Genomic DNA, 20032 nt, shown 5'->3' on the forward strand with positions numbered 1-20032 from the left:
AAAAGAATACAGAGAAAGGAATCCAAGTATATCGTCATGAAGGAGAGAAAGAGAGGAAAAGATAGGGAAACAAACTACAAAACCCACCAAGAAACAGGCAACAAATGGCAAGAAATACATACTTGTCAATAATTACTTTAAAATGTAAAATGGACTAAACAACTCCAATTAAAAGACACAGGGTGATGGAATGGACAAAAAAACCAAGATCCATCTGGATGCTGCCTACGGGACTCATTTCAGGCCTAAAGACACCCGCAGGTTGAAAGTGAGGGGACAGAGAAACATTTATCATGTAAATGGATGTGAAAAAAAGCTTGGGCGATGCCTGTATGGCTCAGCAGTTGAGCATCTGGGCCCAGGGCGTGATCCTGGAGTCCCAGGATCGAGTCCCACATCGGGCTCCCTGCATGGAGCCTGTTTCTCTTTCTGCCTATGTCTCTGCCTCTCTTTCTGTGTCTCTCATGAATGAATAAATAAAATCTAAAAAAAAAAAAAAGAAAGCTGGGGTAGCAGTGCTTATATCAGACAAAACAGACTTTAAAACAAACACTGGAACAAAAGACAAAGAAGGACCCGATATAATAATAAAGGGGACAATCCAACAATAAGATATAACAATTGTAAACACTTCTGCACCCAAAATGGGAGCACCCAAATACATAAAACAGTTAATAACAAAACAAGGAACTAATTGATAGTAACATGATAATAGTAGGGGACTTTAACATCTCACTTACATCCATGGACAGATCATCCAAACAGAAAACCAACAAGGAAACAGTGGCTTTGAATGACACACAGGACCAGATGGATTTAACAGATAGATTCGGAAAATTCCATCCTATAACAGCAGAATACACATTCTTTTCAAGTGCACATGAAACAGTCTCCAGAACAGATCACATATTAGGCCACGAAACAAGCTTCAACAAATTTGAAATGACTGAAGACGACTGAAGTCATACCTAGCATCTTTTCTAACCACAATTCCATGAAACTAGAAACCCACCACAAGAAAAACTCTGGAAAGAGCACAAATATATGGAGGTTAAATAACATGCTACTAAACAACGAACAGATCAACCAAGAAATCAAAGAAGAAATCAAAAAGTACACGGAAACAAACAAAAGTGAAAACACAATGGTCCAAAACCTCTGAGATGCAAGCCATTAGAAACGACAAATACCCACCATTTGCTTCGACGTGGATGGAACTGGAGGGTATTATGCTGAGTGAAATAAGTCAATCGGAGAAGGACAAACATTATATGGTCTCATTCATTTGAGGAATATAAAAAATAGTGAAAGGGAATAAAGGGGAAAGGGGAAAAAATGAGTGGAAATATCAGAAAGGGAGACAGAACACAGAACATGAAAGACTCCTAACTCGGGATCGAACTAGGGGTGGTGGAAGGGGAGGTGGGCGGGGGGTGGGGGGTGACTGGGTGACAGGCACTGAGGTGGGCACTTGATGGGATGAGCACTGGGTGTTATTCTATATCTTGGCAAATTGAACACCAATAAAAAATAAATTTATATTACAAAAACAAAACAAAACAAAAACAAAAACAAAACTCTGAGATGCAGCCAAAGCTGTTCTAAGAGGGAAGTTTCTAGCAATATAGGCCTACTACAGGAAACAAGGAAAATCTCAAACAACCTAACCTTACAGACTTACCTAGAAAAAGAACAAAACCCAAAACCAATTAGAAGGAAGGAAATAATAAAAATTAATGCAGTAATAAATGATACCAAAGCTAAAACAGCAAAAGAACAGATCATGAAACGGGGAGCCAGTTCTTTGAAAAGATCAACAAAATTGATAAACCTCTGGCCAGACTCATCTAGAAAAAAAAAGAGAGAGAGAAAGATGGGGACGGCGGGTGGTGGGGCAGGGAAGGACTCAAACACACAAAATTACAAATGAAAGAGGAGCAATAAAAACTGACGCTATGGATATACAAAAGACTGTAAGAGAATATTATGAAAAATTATGTATTAACTAATTGGACAACCTCGAAGAAACGGATAAATTCCTAGAAATGTATAGCCTACCAAAACTGGAGTAGGAAGAAACAGGAAATTTGAACAGGCCGATTACCAGTAATGACTTGAATCAGTAGTCAAAAAGCTCCCAACAGCCCAAAGTCCAGGACCAGATGGCTTCACAAATTCGACAAAAACACTTAAAGAGGAGTTAATACCTATTCTTTTCAACCCTCTCCAGAAAAACAGAAGAGGAAGGAAAACTTCCAAGTTCATTCTATGAGGCCAGCATTACTGATACCAAAACCAGAGAAAGACATCACAAACCAAAAGAGAACTACATGCTAATATCTCTGATGAACATAGGTGCAGAAATATTCAACAGAATGTTGGCAAACTGAATCCAGCAATCCGTCAGAGAGAGAGAGAGAGAGAGAGAAGAGAGAGAAGAGAGAGAAGAGAAGAGAAGAGAAGAGAAGAGAAGAGAAGAAAAAGAAAAGAAAGGAAAGGAAAGGAAAGGAAAGGAAAGGAAAGGAAAGGAAAGGAAAGGAAAGGAAAGGAAAGGAAAGGAAAGAAAGGAAAGGAAAGGAAAGGAAGGAAAGGAAAGGAAAGGAAAGGAAAGGAAAGGAAAGGAAAGGAAAGGAAAGAAAAAAGAAAAGAAAAGAAAAATCATTCACCACAATCAAGTGGGATTTATTCCTGGGATGCAAGAAGGGTGGTTCAATATTCACAAATCAACTGATGTGCTACATCACTTCAGTAAGAGAAAGGATAAAGATCATATGATCATTTCAATAGATGTAGAGAAAGCATTTGACAAAGTACAATACCCAAGCATGATAAAAACCCTCAACAAAGTAGGTTTAGAGAGAACATACTTCAACATAATAAAGGCCTAATATGAAAACCCCACAGCTAACATCATACTCAATGGTGAAGAAACTGAGGCCTTTTTCCCTAAGGTGAGGAACAAGACAAGGATGTCTGTTCTCACCGCTTTTATTCAACTTGGCATGGAAGTTCTAGCCACAGCTGTCAGGCAACACCAAAAAATAAAAGGCATCCAAATTGGTAAGGAAGGAGGAATATTTTTCACTATTTGCAGATTACATGATACTGCATATAGAAAACCCTAAGGACTTCACCAAAAATCTACTAAACTGATAAATGCATTCAGTAAAGTCCCAGTATACAAAATCAACATAAAGAAATCTGTTGCATTTCTATACAATGAAGCCAGAGAAAGAGAAATTAAGCCATTAAGCTCACTTACAGTTGCACCAAAGATAATAAGATACCTAAGAATAAACCTAAACCAAGACGTGAAAGACTTGTACTCTGAAAAGCGTAATAAACCATTGAAGAAAGCAACTGAAGACGACGCAAAGAAATGGAAAGACATTCCATCCGCATGGGTTGGAAAACATAATATTGTTACAATGTCTATGCCAACGAAATTAATCTACACATTCAATGCAGTCCCTATCAAAATACTAACAGCATTTTTCACAGAACTAGAGCAATTCTAATATTTGTTTGGAACCACAGAAGACCCTTAATAACCATAATAATCTTGTAAACAAAATAAAATTGGAGCTATCAAGGTTCTAGACTTCAAGTTATACTGTGAAGCTGTAGTAATCAAAATAGTATGGTATGGTACTGGCACAAAATTAGACACACAGTTGAATGGAACAGAACTGAACACCTATAAATATAGGTACAGTTATATGGCCAATTAATCTTTGATAAAGGTAGTGAGAAAACACAGTGGGAAAAAGACAGTCTTTTCAGCAAATGGTTTGGGATGACTGGACCACTTTTCTGCCATACACCTTGAGACCATGACCTGAACAATTAATTTGACATCTGCCTTTATAGAGAGCTCTCACAATGAATTAAGAAAACTCAGTGTCACTAAAAAGCAAATATGAAAATTAGGCTGGCTACTTAATATCTGTAATTCTTAATGTTCATATCTTTAAATGAGTATGTTAAAGTAATAAGTGATCTCATGATTCTTTCACCTCTAAGAATTCAACTATTCTAAATAAATTGCCTGATTTAATGACATTTTTCAGTTCACTTAAACATGTCATAAAGTGTCTGCCCACTCTGTACTGGTTATAGGACTCAGTGCTCTAGAGAATTAAATAGAAGATTCATTTCCCATTGATAGAATCTTAAGCTATTGTGGAGATTATCTGAAGAGAGGTATCAGTTAAGAAACAACATGGTAGGGTACCTGACTGGCTCAGTTGGTGGAGTGTGGGATTTTTGATACTGGGATTTTGAGTCTGAGCTCCATGTTGGGTGTAGAGATTACATACATACATAGTATAAGTCAAAAAAATAAAACCAACATGGTGTGGTGTGGTGTTTTTCAAAGTGTGTCACAGGGCAGTCCAGGGGGCTCAGCGGTTTGGCGCCACCTTTGGCCCCGGGCATGATCCTGGAGTCCCGGGATCGAGTCCCACATCGGGCTCCCTACGTGGAGCCTGCTTCTCCCTCTGCCTGTGTCTCTCCCTCTCCCTCTCTCTGTCTATCTCATGAATAAATAAATTAAATATTTAAGAAAAAAAAACAGTGTGTCACATTCAGATACTTGGTATGGTGTTAAGGATATTACAGACAAAGCATTAAGTAACATCAAATTTCTTGTAAAAAGTTTTTTTTTTAAATTCTCTACCAATCCTTTTCTGTGTATCTATAAACATAAGCCATTAACATCTTGAACACTTAGTATTCTTGCTTTTCAACAAAGAGAGGCTCAGGCTGAGAACATTCTGTGGGCAACATTCTCTAGTAGAATTTAATGAAATATGTATGTGCTGTTATTCTTTTTTTTTTTTTAAAGATTTTATTTATTTATTCATGAGAGAGACAGATGGAGAAGCAGGCTCCATGCAAGGAGCCCGACATGGGACTCGATCCCGGGTCTCCTGGATCACGCCCTGAGCTGAAGGCGGCGCTAAACCGCTGATCCACCCAGGATTCTTTCTTTATGGCTAGTCATACTTTTTATCACTGTGCAATAACACAAAGGTTTATTTGGAAGTTTTTAAAAAGTGAGTTTAAAAATGCTAACACTGGAAAGATGATACACTGTTCTAAGTATTGCCAAAATTAGTGATGTCATCCTTTTCTTGCCTGGATTGTTTTAATTTATATTTAATCACAACACAAGAGAAATTTTAGGAAAGATGGATCAAAGATACTATTCAGTCTTTATTCATTATTAAGCAATGTCCTAACAACATGTATATGCTATACTTTTAGTCCTCAATCTGAAAATGGGACTGTTCACTTGTCCAAAATATGGTTTCTAGGCATGGTACTATTCTTTCTACAATTAGGGGCAAAAAAGTACAGAAGTGTCCCTTTACTGGGACAGACACTGTGCATCCAATGATGAAATTTCGTCAGTCACACTTCTGTATACAGTGAAATCTCACGAGACCTGTGGAGATGGGCAAAATCCCAGTAGTTTTTTCTCTTGCTTTATTCAGTAATCGTATGGACAAGTCTGTCAAATATCTTAGAATGAGATTGGTCAAAAAACACAGAGCAGAATTTAATACCAGAAGGAAGATTTGCATGTATTATTCATTTCTCCTTGGTGTAGATGTATAGATACTGTTTAGAATTTGATTGGCAAATCTTACCATAATTTAATAGTACTCTGGGTTACTTTATGGTGCGGCTGGGTGGCTCAGATGGTTCAGTGTCTGACTCTTGATTTCAGGTTGCGTCATGAACCTTGGGATCAAGCCCTGTGTGGTGTTCTGTACTTAATGGGGAGTCTGTTTGAGAGTCTTTTTCTCCCTCTCCTTGTGCTCCTACCCCCAGGTTATGTGCATGTGTTTCCTCTCTCTCACTCTCCCTATAAAATAAATAAATATTTTTAAAAGGGGAATATACTAGTCTTAATTACATGGATTCTGTTGACAACACTAAGGGATTGACATGAGGTTATTTCAGCTCTTCCTGTTACTTCCACCAATAATTTCCACTCCCACCAATCCCCCAAATAAAGTTGGGTTATATACAGTATGCTTGCCATGGAAATTTAAGATAAATCTTTTAGACTTCTACTCTTTCAGGCATATTGCTATCCTGAAACCCCTCTAATATACATATCACTGGTATCATTATATACATTTTCAAGATAGGGAAAAAAGGTAGCAAGAAGTTTAGTAAATTGACTAAGGTCTCTCAATAAATGACTGAGCTATGATTGATTTCTTAGGATGACTGAGTTTAGTTCTCCTTCTATTATACCATATTGTTTCTTTCTTGAGAAAAAGAAATTCACATTTATTACAAAATATGTAAAAGCTGAACATTTCCTATATAAAAGAATTATGCTTCCCTGAACAGTTCCTATACAAAATAATTATGCCTCCCTGAAAAACCTTTAGAAGAGTTTCATAGAAGCAATGCACCTTGACATAATAAAGGCTATAGATGGCAAACCCACAGCTAACATCATACTCAACCATGAAAGATGGAAAGCAATTCCTCTAAGATCAGGAACAAGACCTGGGTGCCTCTCACCACCTCTTATTCAGAGAAGTAGTGTGTTCTACCTAAAGCATTTTGACAAAAACATATCCAAATCAGAAATAAAGAAGTAGGGATCCCTGGGTGGCGCAGCGGTTTGGCGCCTGCCTTTGGCCCAGGGCGCGATCCTGGAGACCCAGGATCGAATCCCACGTCGGGCTCCCGGTGCATGGAGCCTGCTTCTCCCTCTGCCTGTGTCTCTGCCTCTCTCTCTCTCTCTGTGACTATCATAAATAAATAAAAAAAAAATTAAAAAAAAAAGAAATAAAGAAGTAGTTATTTGCAAGTAACATGATCTTATATAGAGAAAATCCTAAAGACTTAACCAAAAAGTTGTTGAAAATAATCAATGAATTCAGTAAAGTTTCAGGATATAAAATCAACATAAAGAAGTCAGAGGCATTTCTACACACAAACAACAAGATATCTGAAAAAGAAGAAATAAAGACTATCTCATTCATGAGAGCATCCAAACCAATAAAATACTTAGGTGTGAATTTAACCAAGAAAGTGAAAGACTCATACAATGAAAACTTTAAGACTTTGATGAAAGAAATTGAAGAAACAAATGGAAAGATATCCTATGTTCACAGACTGGAATAATATATGTATTTAAAATGTCCACACTACACAAAGACCCCTGTAGATTCAATGTATTCCCTACCAAAATTCCAATAGCATTTTTCACAGAAATAGAAAAAAAAATCCTGAAATTTGTATTGAACCAAAAAGACCCTAGATGGCTAAGCAAAAGGCATTACATTTTCTGATTTGAAACTCTACTACAAAGATATAGCAATTATTTAATTGCTATAAATAGATATATTTAAATATATCTATATTTAATAGATATATTAACTAGATATATAAACTAATGGGACAAAAATAGGGAACCCAGAACTAACCACTCATATATATACTCTACTAATATTTCACAAGGGAGCTAAGAACACTCAATGAAAAAAGGATAATTTCTTCAACAAATGATGTTGGGAAAACTGATAAGTACATACAGAGAAATGAAATTGGACCCCTGTCCTAGACCACTAAAAAAAAAAATAACTCATAATGAATTAAAGACTTAAACATAAGACCTGACACTATAAAACTTATAGAAAAAAAGTATAGAGAGGAAGCTCTTTGGCATTGATTTTGGCAATGACTTTTTGGAGAAGATACCAAAAATACAAGCTTTAGGGATCCCTGGGTGGCGCAGCGGTTTAGCGCCTGCCTTTGGCCCAGGGCGCGATCCTGGAGACCCGGGATCGAATCCCACATTGGGCTCCCGGTACATGGAGCCTGTTTCTCCCTCTGCCTGTGTCTCTGCCTGTCTCTCTCTTTCTGTGTGACTATCATAAATAAATAAAAATTAAAAAAAATACAAGCTTTAACAAAACCAGAAATAAACAAGAGACACTACACCATACTCAAAGGCTTCTGCAGAGCAAAATAATCAACAAAATGAGAAGATCAAACAACAGAATGGGATAAAGTATTTGCAAACCATTTATCAGATAAGCAGTTAATATCCAAAATTATTAAGAACCCAGAATTTAATAACAAAAATAGAATCTGATTTGAAAAATGAGCCTGGGTGTCTCAGTGGTTCAGTGTCTGCCTTCAGCTTGAGGGCATGATTCCAGGATCCAGGATCAAGTGCCACATTGGGCTCCTTGCGGGGAGCCCGCTTCTCCCTCTGCCTATGTGTCTGCCTCTATCTCTGTGTTTCTCATGAATAAATAAAATCTTTTTTAAAAAATGGGCAGAAAGGGATCCCTGGGTGGCGCAGCGGTTTGGCGCCTGCCTTTGGCCCAGGGCGCGATGCTGGAGACCCGGGATCGAATCCCACATCGGGCTACCGGTGCATGGAGCCTGCTTCTCCCTCTGCCTGTGTCTCTGCCTCCCTCTCTCTCTCTCTCTCTGTGACTATCATAAATAAATAAAAATTAAAAAAAAATGGGCAGAAAAACTGAATAGACATTTCTCCAAAGAAGATATCCAAATGACTGACAAGTATATGGTCACTAATCATCATGGAAAAGCAAATCAAACCAGTGAGAGAGAACACCTCATACCTGATAGAATGGCAGTCATCAGGAATATAAGAGATGACTGTTGGCCAGGATGTGAAGAAAAGGGCACTGCTGGTGAGGAAGGTAACTGGTTCAGCCACTTTGAATAACAGTATGGAGCTTGCTCCAAAAATTAAAAATAGAACTGCTATATGATCCCATACTCTCACTTCTGAGTATATATCCAAAATATATATACATATATATGAAAATAGGATGTTGAAGAGACATCTGTACTCCTATGTTTACTGCAGTATTATTGATAGCTAAGATATGGAAACAACCTAAGTGTTCATCAGCAGATAAAGAGATAAAAAAGATGTCTCTCTCTTACTGTGTACGTGTGTGTGTGTCTCTCACACACACATACTACATACACACACATACACACACACATGATGGAATATTATTCAACCATGAGAAAAAAGGAAATGCTGTCATTTGTGATAACATGTATGGACTTAGAGGGCATTATGCCAAGTGTAATAAGCCAGATAAAGACAAATATGGCATGGCATAATTTATATATGGAAACTAAGAAAGCTGAACTCATAAAAACAGAAAGCAGAATGATGATTAGGAGAGGCTGAGGAATAGGATAATTGGGGAGATGTTGTTTAAGGGTAAAAACTTCCAATAAGGGTAAAAACTTCCAACGAGAGATAAACAGGTGCTGCAATTTAATGCACAGCATAGTGATTATAGTCAACAGTACCGTATCATAAATTTCAAAGTTGCTAAGAAACTAAATAACTAAAAAATAAAAAATAAATAAAAAAAGAAACTAAATAACTATTCTCATCATAAAAAAAGAAAGAACTATGTGATGGGATGGAGGTGTTAGACAACACTAAGGTGGAAACCATATTGTAATATTTGGATATATCAAAACAACACATTGAATACCTTAACCTTCCACAATGTTAATTATATCTCAATAAAAATTTTAAAAATATCTTTAATGAAATGCATAAATATCTGGCCATTTAAACAAAACTGATTGTTTGTTCATATTTGAATTGTAGGAGTTCTGTGTATATCCTAGGATATAAATTCTTTAACACAGTTTGCAAATATTTTCTCATAGTCTCTGGCATGCTAATTCATTTTCATAATGGTATCTTTTGATAAACTGAAGTTTTTAATTTTGATGAAATCTAACTAATTAATTTTTTTTGCTTATTGCTTTTTATGACCTGTCCAAGAAACATTTCTCCATCAGTAAGATACAAATAAAAGCTTTCTTGTAAAAGCTTTATAGTTTTTAGGTCTATTTGTCTCAAATTACTTTCTGTGTTTGACGTGAGGTAGAAGAAATCCCTATGCTTTTGTTGAATGGAACATAACATACTTTTCCAATGAATGGAAATCACTGTGTATTACATTTTACCCAAATATACCAGGTTTTATTTTCCCAAATGTGAAAACAGGGGTACTGGAGATGTTATTTGTTCAGTGTACTTCTAGACTTAAAAAGATTTGAGAGTGTAAGTAATCACAAATAACATGACCGTGTCTTTATAGCAGTCTTTTAGGTGACAAATCAGAAAATCTGAACCACCCTGGAAACAGAAATCTGTATGTGGTAAGTAATATTGTCGGAGAAAGGCACTGATTATAGTAAATGACCTAATGCAGTTCTGGTATAAAAATATCAGTTGAGGGGATCCCTGGGTGGCGCAGCGGTTTGGCGCCTGCCTTTGGCCCAGGGCGCGATCCTGGAGACCCGGGATCGAATCCCACGTCGGGCTCCCGGTGCATGGAGCCTGTTTCTCCCTCTGCCTGTGTCTCTGCCTCTCTCTATCTGTGTGACTATCATAAATTAAAAAAAAAAAAAAAATTAAAAAAAAAAAAAGATTTAAAAAAAAAAAAAAATATCAGTTGAAGAGCTCCATTCTAATCTGGTGTCCATTCCAGATGGAATGCCTGCATATTAAAGTGACCAATTATAATGTAAGTGTTGAGATGTACTTTCTCATATACTTTATAATCTTCATCACGAAGAAAGCAAACACGAACTTTGAAAAACTGAAAGTTTTATCTGCTACTGTAAAACTGACTAGGTGATTCAGTTTGTTACCTTTGTTGGTGAGTTTCATAGCCAGCAGCAGTAGCAATACAGAATTACAAAAAAGAAGATGCTCTATTATTGAAAAATTTTTGTAAAGTGTGGATGTTTCTTAATCTGACTCTGATGTGTACTTTATATTTCTTATACCAAAAACAAAAATATTAATTTTATCAATCTTAGAACATCCTATTACTCACTTAAGAGAGACAGGACAGTAAATAGAAATGAATGAAAATAGCAATAAAACTACTTATTTTAGTAGAGTATCTTATTTTTCCAGTGTTTGAGTCATAGAAGACATCAAATTTTTGTATATGTAAAACTTGTTATATGAGTAATACAAATAAAGAATACAATACAGAATACAATAAAGAATTCTTAGGCATATAGTAGTAACCATAACTCTCATACTAGCAAAATAGCCATTTTACAAATGTCCTTTTCTGGAACACAATTTCTGTGATTTTTTTTTCTGCCAGTTGAACAATCATGTCAGTTCTTTTTTTTGTTGATATGACACATGACATTGACTTTTGAATACTGAACAGCCTTGGATACCAAGAATACATGTCATTTGGTCTTGGTGTATACTTTCTTTTTATACATTGTTATTTAATTTGTTAATATTTACTGAAGACTTTTTGCATCTGTATTCATGAGAGATGTTGGTGTGTATTTTCTTTGTATGTCTTTCTGTGGTGTTGGTTCTGGGTAATACTGGCTTCATAAAATGAGTTAGGAACACTACCTGTTGTCTTCTCTTCTATGTCCTAGGAGAGACTTTGTAAAATTTTTCTTTGAATATTTGGTAGAATTCTCCAATAAAAACCTCTGGACTTAAGAGATTTGGGGGGGGGGGTCTGCACTTTAAAAATTATGAATTTAGTTTCTTTAATAGTATAGGACTATTCAGATATTCAGAATTACCTTATCTTGATTGAGTTTGATAGTTTTTTTAAATTTTTATTTATTTATGATAGTCACACAGAGAGAGAGAGAGAGGCAGAGACACAGGCAGAGGGAAAAGCAGGCTCCATGCACTGGGAGCCTGACGTGGGATTCCATCCTGGGTCTCCAGGATTGCGCCCTGGGCCAAAGACAGGCGCCAAACCGCTGCGCCACTCAGGATCCCGATAGTTTTTGATTTTAGAGGAATTGATCCATTTATTCTAATTCATTAAATTTATGAAGGTAAAGTTCTTTGTAGTATTCCTTTATTACCCTTTTTACTGCCTACATGATCTACCAAGTAATTTCCTCTGTCATTTCTGATTTTAATAACTTGCATTTTCTCTGTTTCATTGTTACTTTTACTACAGGTTTGTTAATTTTATTAACCTTTCCAAAGAACCAGCTCATTGTTTCACTGATTTTTCTCTATTGTTTTCCAAGGTTTAATTTTATTAATTTTTTATTTATAATTTTCTTCCTTTTGTTTATTTTGGGTACATTTTGCTTTTTTTAGTTTTTAGTAGTAGGAACTTGGATTATTGAATTGAGGCCTATCATTTTTCTGATATAAGCATTTTGTGTTATCAGGGTTTTTTGGCTCTGCTATAACTCCATCCATAACTTCATATATTGTATTTTCATTTTCACTTAGTTCTGTGTTTTGTTTTGTTTTGTTTTTTAGTTCCTTTGAGACTTCTTTGACCCTTGGGCTGTTTAGCAGTACATTATTTAATTTCCAAGAGTTGGAGATTTTTTTTGTTCTTACACTACTGATTTCTAGTTTGACTAAATTATAGTCAGAGAACATACTCTGTATTGTTTCAGTTCTTTTAACTTGTGGGGTTTGGTTTATAGTCCAGAATATGGTCTAATTTGATTGTTTCTAGGGAACCTGAAAAAATGTTTATTCCACTGTTTTCAATGGAGTCTATAAATGTCATTTATATCCTACTGCTTGGTCATATAGTTGAGTTCCTTTGTATCTCTGCTCATTTTCTGTTTAATAGTTCTAGCATATGATGCAAGTGGGATGCTGAAGGGACTGACTGTATATTTTGGCTGTGTCCATCTCTCTTTTCAGTTCTTAGTTTCTATGTATTTTGAAGCTCTGGTCTTTGGTTCAGTACACATTTAGGATTCCTGTGTCTTCTTGGTGGGTTGACCCTGTTATCATTATGTGAGATCCCATTTTGTTCCTAATAATTCTCATTGTTCTGAAGTCTACTTTACCTAATAATGGTATATCCATCTTCGATTTTTCAATTAATGTTTTGAATGATATATCTTTTTAGAACCTTTTAACCTACTTATGTTCTTATATTTGACATGAGTTTCTTATAGACAGCATGTAGTTGGGTTGTGCTTTTATCCATTTGGTTAATTTCTTTTTTTTTCTATTTTTAGGGGGGTACATTAAAGTAATTCTTGATATGTAAGGGCTCAAATCTACCATTTTTGATCCCCTGTTTCTCAGGGTTCTATTTCTGTTTTCTTGGTTTACTTATGGATTACCTGAATATTTTTTAGAATTTTGTTTTAATTAGAATGTTCTTTACTGTATCTCTTTTTAACTTTTCTTAGTGGTCGTTATAGGTGTTAAAATGAACATACAGTCTCTTTTCCTCCCTGGCTGCTTAAAGCTCAGCCGCCATCATGAACGACACAGTAACTATCCAGACCAGGAAGCTCATGACCAACCGACCACTTCAGTGGAAACAGATGGTCATTGATGTTCTTCACCCTGGGAAGGCAATAGTACCTAAGACAGAAATTCGGGAAAAACTAGCCAAAATGTACAAGATCACACCAGATGTCATATTTGTATTTGGATTCAGAACCCATTTTGGTGGTGGCAAGACAATTGGCTTTGGCATGATTTATGATTCCTTGGATTACACAAAGAAAAATGAACCCAAACATAGACTTGGAAGACATGGCCTGTATGAGAAAAAAAAAGACATCAAGAAAACAGCACAAAGAATGCAAAAACAGAATGAAGAAAGTCAGGGGAACTGCAAAGGCCAATGCTGGTGCTGGCAAAAAGAAGTGAGCTGAATACTGGACAACAGGAGTAAAGATTCTGCAGTGGCTTTATCTGTAGTGATTCTGTAGATTTTTCATGAGAAGCTTAACAAACTAAAAACATTAATGTGAAAAAAAATAAATAAAATGAACATACATATTGAATCAGAGTCTACTGGTTGGTGTCATCATTTATCACTTCAAGTATAGAAAACTAACTTTCATTTAGGCCATCTTGTTTTTATATTTAAAATATAATTGTTACACATATTTACTCGTACTGAGCACATCAGATGATATTATAATTTTTGCTTCCATCATCAAATATGATTTTTAAAAATCATAAGGATAGTCTATCATATTTCCTCTTTTTTATGGTCTATTCTATTGGCCTTTTTTCTTTCTAAATGTCTGAGACTTCTTTTATTATTTTCTACTTAGAGAACATACGTCAGCTGCTCTTTAAAGGTATGTGGACTAACAGAGGGGAAGTTGGGGAGGATGCATGAGGTAGGTGATGGGGATTAAGGAGTGCACTTGTGAAGAGCACTGGGTGATATATGGAATTGTTGAATCACTATATTTTACACCTGAAACTAATATAATACTGTATATTAACTATACTGGAATTAAACTAAAATTTAGTTTAATTTTAGTTTAAAATTTAAAATTTTTAAATTTTAAAGAAAGGTATGTGTACTACTTTTAAATTTGTCTGAAATTTTTTTATTTCCTATTTATTTCTGAAGGATATTTGCTAAATACAGAATTTGTGGTTAATGGTTCTTTTCTTTCAGCATTTGGAAAATGTTACGTGGCCTCCTTCTGATTTCCATGATGTCAAGTGAGAAATTCACAGTCTCTGGTAGTACTTTCCTATAAGTAGTACATTGTTTCTCTCTGATTTAAGATATTTGGTCTTGACTTTTATTTTTTAAAGTTTAATTATGATATGATTTGGCATGGAATTTTGGAGGGTCTGCTCTATAGGTTCATCTCTTTTATTTAATAGATATAATTGTTACCCATTTGTCACCCTTTTTTTTCTGTAAATTATTTTCAGCCCTATTCTCTTTCTCTTCTTTTTCCAGTTCTCCAGTAATAGAAGTTTAGATCTTTTGATATTGTTCTATAGGCTCCTAAGTCCATTTTTGTGAGTGTCTGTGTGTGTGTTTTAAAATCTGTTGCTTTTGTTCAGAGAGCTTATTTTCTAAAGTTCACTTTCTACTCTCATGTTCATTTGTTATCCAGCCTATCCAATGAGTTTTAAACCTTTGTGTTTGTATATTTGAATTCTATAATTTCCATTTGGAAATTCCCACGTCTTGTATTTGGTGAGAATTTTATTTTTTATTTTTTTTTTATGATAGTCACAGAGAGAGAGAGAGAGAGAGGCAGAGACACAGGCAGAGGGAGAAGCAGGCTCCATGCACCGGGAGCCCAACGTGGGATTCGATCCCGGGTCTCCAGGATCGCGCCCTGGGCCAAAGGCAGGCGCCAAACCGCTGCGCCACCCAGGGATCCCTGGTGAGATTTTTAAAGTGTATTTGTAATTGTTTATTGAAGCATTTTTATGATGGCTACTTTATTTATTTTTTTTTTAGTTTTTTAAATATTTATTTATTTGAGAGAGAGAGAGAGAGAGCAAGCAAGGGAAAGGGTGGAAGGAAAGCAAGAGGGAAACTTTAGCAGACTTCTTGCTGGGCTCAGAGTCCAATCTGGGGCTTGATCTTATGATCCTGAGACCATGCATGACCTGAGCTAAAACCAAGAGTTGGATACTTAACCAAATGTGACACCCAGGGGCCCTATAATGGCAACTTTAAAATCCTTGTCAGATAATTGTAACATCTGATCCCTCTGTTTGTGACTTTGTTCTTTCATTAGTTTTGATTTTCCTTCATCCTAGTATAAGCAGTGTCTTTTTAGTTGTAATCTGCAAATGGTATATTGTTATTCATTTTATTTAAAGCTTACATCGGGATCCCTGGGTGGCGCAGCGGTTTGGCGCCTGCCTTTGGCCCAGGGCGCGATCCTGGAGACCCGGGATCGAATCCCACGTCGGGCTCCCAGTGCATGGAGCCTGCTTCTCCCTCTGCCTTTGTCTCTGCCTCTCTCTCTCTCTCTGTGACTATCATAAATGAATAAAAATTAAAAAAAAAAATAAATAAATAAAAGAAATACTTAAAAAAAAAAATAAAGCTTACATCTTAGCAAGCAATCATATTGTGTCAGTTCAGTGTATAGGTCTTGGCCCACTTATGGAGGCTGCAGTTCCAATGATAATTTAGTGCTCAGAGTTTTTGTAGCGCTATTACGATCTTGTTTCACCTTATGCTGCTGGGAAATCTGTTTGGTCCTTAATGGTGACATCCTTGGGTGTGGAAAGAATGTCCCTGGTCTGATTCTGCTAAGTAAGGGATAGGAGATTTCATTCCTGTGGGAACAGAAGGCTTTTCCCTTGGTCCCCTCCCACCCTAGTCGGTGCTATTAGTATAGAATGGAAGGAGTTCCTCAATTACCTGAGCTGCCATTTTTGCCCTTGAGTGTGGACTCAGGTCAAGTCTGGGTGCCTTTTCATTAGTTGAGTGGTTGAATTGGGCAATGCAGAGCTGTTGTGTTGTTATTCAAATTATGGGGTCCCTCATCAATTGCCTTCCTTTTCTTAATCTTTTATTAGAGTTCTCCTTTGACAATCTGGTGTATTATTTCCAGATTTTTTTAGTTGTTCTTTGTACAGAGGAGCATGGAGAGATGAATCTAGGTCATTGTTCCCCAAACTGGAAATTCTGTTTTGTTTTTAAGATTTTATTTACTTATTCATGAGAGACACAGAGAAAGCAGCAGAGGCAGAGGGAGAAGCAGGCCCTCTAAGGGACTTGATCAGCAGCCTGATGTGGGATCCTGGGACTCTGGGACCATGCCCTGCGTCCAAGGCAGATGCTCAACCACTGAGCTGCCCAGGCATCCAGGTTGTTTGTGTTTGTTTGTTTGTTTTAATAAAGAAATGATCAAAGTACTATAATGAGGATTTGAGAGTTATTTTACTTTGGTACTAATATTCCATTGTTTGGATACCATAGTTTATTTGTCCCTTTACCTACTAAAGGATCTCTGTTGCATTTCAGTTTTGACAATTATGAATAAAGCTACTATAAACATTTTCAAGTAGGTATTTGTGTGGATATAAATTTTCAGTTCATTTGGAGAAATATCAAGGAGCACAACTGCTGGATTATATGGTAAGAGTATTTATTATAAGAAACTACTAAATTGATTTCCAAAGTGACTGCACCATTTTGCATTCCCACTATAATGAATGAGTTCCTGTTGCTCCATATCCTTGTCAGCATTTGGGAGTATCATTTTTTTAGATTTTGGTTATTCTAATGGGTATGTAGTAGTCTCTTTGTTGTTTCATCTTGCAATTCCCTAATGACATGATTTTGAGCATCTTTTCACATGCTTATTTGCCACTTGTATGTATCTTTTTTGGTGGGATATCCATGGAGATATTTGCCCATATTTTAAACATTTTGTCTTTTTTGTTTTTGAGTTTTAAAAGTTCTTTACATATTTTGGATAAAAGTCCTTAAGTGTCTTTTGCAGATATTTCCTCCCAGGCTGTGGCCTGTCTTCACATAAAAGCACTTGACAGTGCTTTTTTGCAGAACAGAAGTTCTTACGTTTAATGAAGTCCAGCTTATTTTTAATTTCATGGTTCATGCCTCTGGTGTTGTATGTTAAAAGTCATTGCTATACCCTGGCTCACTTACATTTACTTTTCTATTATGAGAATTTTATATTTTTGTACTTTATATTTAGATCTAAAATCTATTTTGAGTTAATCCTCTGTCCATTTTTAAATTGGGTTGCCTTTTTTGTTGTTGAATTCAAGGAGTTCATATCCCTCATCACATGACTTGCAAAATTTTCTTTCGGTCTGTAGGTTCTATTTTCTTGATGTCTTTGAAACATAATTTTAAAAAATTCTGATGATATCCTATTTATCTTTTTTTTATAGCTTATACTTATGATGTTCTATTTAAGTAACCATTTCCTGACCCGAGGTCACAAAGATTTATTCCTAACAGCTTTAGAACTTTATCTCCTGGAATTTGATCTATGATCCATTTACAATTAATTTTTGTTTATAATGTGAGGTAGGGGCCCAACTTCATTCTTTTGCAGATGGATATCCAGTTGTCATTTGGATCACTAATCACTTGTCACTAATCAAGTTTTTTTTAAGATATTTATTTATTTATTCATGACAGACACACACACAGAGAGAGAGAGAGAGAGAGAAAGAGAGAGAGAGAGAGAAGCAGGCTCCATGCAGGGAGCCTGACGTGGGACTCGATCCCAGGTCTCCAGGATCACGCCCTGGGCTGAAGGCAAGAGCTAAACCGCTGAGCCACCTGGGCTGCCCACTAATCAAGTTTTTTGATCACCATTTTCACTCACTTCTTACAGCTTTTGAGGAAATATTCCTTCTTTTTTGCTATACTTAAATTCTTTTTGAGGGACACCTGGATGGCTCAGCGGTTGAGTGTCTGCCTTTGGCTCAGGGCGTGATCCTGGAGTCCCGGGAGTAAGTCTCACATCCAGACTCCTTGCATGGAGCCTGCTGCTCCCTCTGCCTACATCTCTCTGTCTCTGTCTCTCATGAATAAACACATAAAATCTTAAAAAAAAAAAAAATTCTTTTTCAAAGCTTGACAAACTCATTTCTTATTTATCTGAAAATAGCTTTGTTTTGACTTCCTCTTAGGGAGTACTTTCCCCCTTCACTCAAGGCATACCACTACCATTTAGATTAGTAGTTATTTTCTCTTAGCATTTTGAAGTTATTATTATATCATCTTGCTGCTTCATTTGAGCTATTAAGCCCATCCATCAAGCTAATCGCCATTTCTTTGTAATTGATCTTTTTACTTGGGTTGTTTTTAACACCTCTTTGTCTTTATGAACTACAATTTCAGTATAATATACCTGTATTATACTATGTATAGTATGGATTTCTGTTTATTTTCATTTGAGTGTTACCTCTTTTTCATTCTTTGTAGTCTTTCATTATTGTGCCAAGACATAAGCAGAGTAATTTTTTTTTAATATTGTCTCAATTAATCCTCACAACTGCCCTTTTTACACATAAGAATACTGAGACTCAGGGACGCCTGGGTGGCTCAGCGGTTGAGCGTTTGCCTTCAGCTCAGGTTGTGATCCTGGAGTCTGGGGATTGAGTCCCACATGGGGCTCCCTGCATGGAGCCTGCTGCTCCCTCTGCCTATATCTCTACCTCTCTGTGTGTGTGTGTGTCTCTCATGAATAAATAAATCTTTAAAAAATTATCAAATTATATCTTTAAAAAAATATTTATCTGGGTCATAGTCAACAAATATTTGATAAATTAGTCTACTTGTCTAAAGTAAAATACTGTTTATTTTGATTATTATTCTATTTCCACATAAGTCAGTTATAGGTGTAATGAAGGACTCTTGTATTTCCTCAAATCAGAAAGCTTTGAATTTAAAGAAGTTTGTATTTCTTCTTATCTAACAATTTGATTACATATTTTATCATTAATGTTAATATTCCCTGAGGAGACTATTTCAGTCCTTTATGTGCAGTCAGCTCTACATTGTCTACTGTGGTAAAATATGCCTTTGTGCTACCTCCTAAATGTATTAATTGCCATGGCATTAGGGTATAAACGTTCAGGTTTAATATCAGCCTATATGTCAGCCTAAGTATCTTAATTGGATTATCTCGCTTACTTCTCACAATGTTGAGAATAAACTATAGGTTGTATTTTCTTTTATAGATGAGGAATTCTGATTCTTTGAAATTTTGCCAGAGTTTATACAAAGTATAAGTGGCAGAACGACTATTAGAATGTAGGAACTCTGGCTCTAGTATCTGCATTTGTAAACATTTACTATGGGAATGTATGTAGCTTAACACTACTTTCTACCTTACTTGCATTTAAGTCTATTTTCTGAAGTTTAATCTCCTTTTGTAGATCATCTCCATTAGCAAAAGTTGATAAATTTACTAAATATATGTGCATGTATTTGTGTGTATATGTGTATGTATGTATCAGATGTGAATATACACACACAAGCACAACTTAATATTAAACATTTGATACTAAAATATTAAGATAGTAGGCTATAGAATAATATCTATTAAATGAAATCTTGTTTCTAGCTATCATTGCAGTATAATTAAAATAGAAATTTAGATGTCTATCTAAAAAGTATCTTAAAAACAGATTTTGCTATTTTCTTCAGAAGATGATTTTAATATGTAACCATATTTATATCAGAAGTGCTTATGTGTAATCTAAAATTTAAACTAA

The 20032-nt window shown here is 35.8% G+C and overlaps 1 protein-coding gene and 1 pseudogene across 5 annotated transcripts in view; one reads left to right on the forward strand and one right to left on the reverse strand.

The window, feature by feature from the left end:
• Positions 1–20032, reverse strand: part of GPHN (gephyrin) — a 636471-nt gene that overhangs the window by 503470 nt on the left and 112969 nt on the right. The window lies entirely within an intron of this gene.
• LOC129495885 (40S ribosomal protein S24-like) lies at positions 13300–13696 on the forward strand (annotated as a pseudogene).

Source organism: Nyctereutes procyonoides, unplaced genomic scaffold (assembly GCF_905146905.1).
Source record: "Nyctereutes procyonoides isolate TBG_1078 unplaced genomic scaffold, NYPRO_anot_genome, whole genome shotgun sequence".
NCBI classification, from domain to species: Eukaryota; Metazoa; Chordata; class Mammalia; order Carnivora; family Canidae; genus Nyctereutes; species Nyctereutes procyonoides.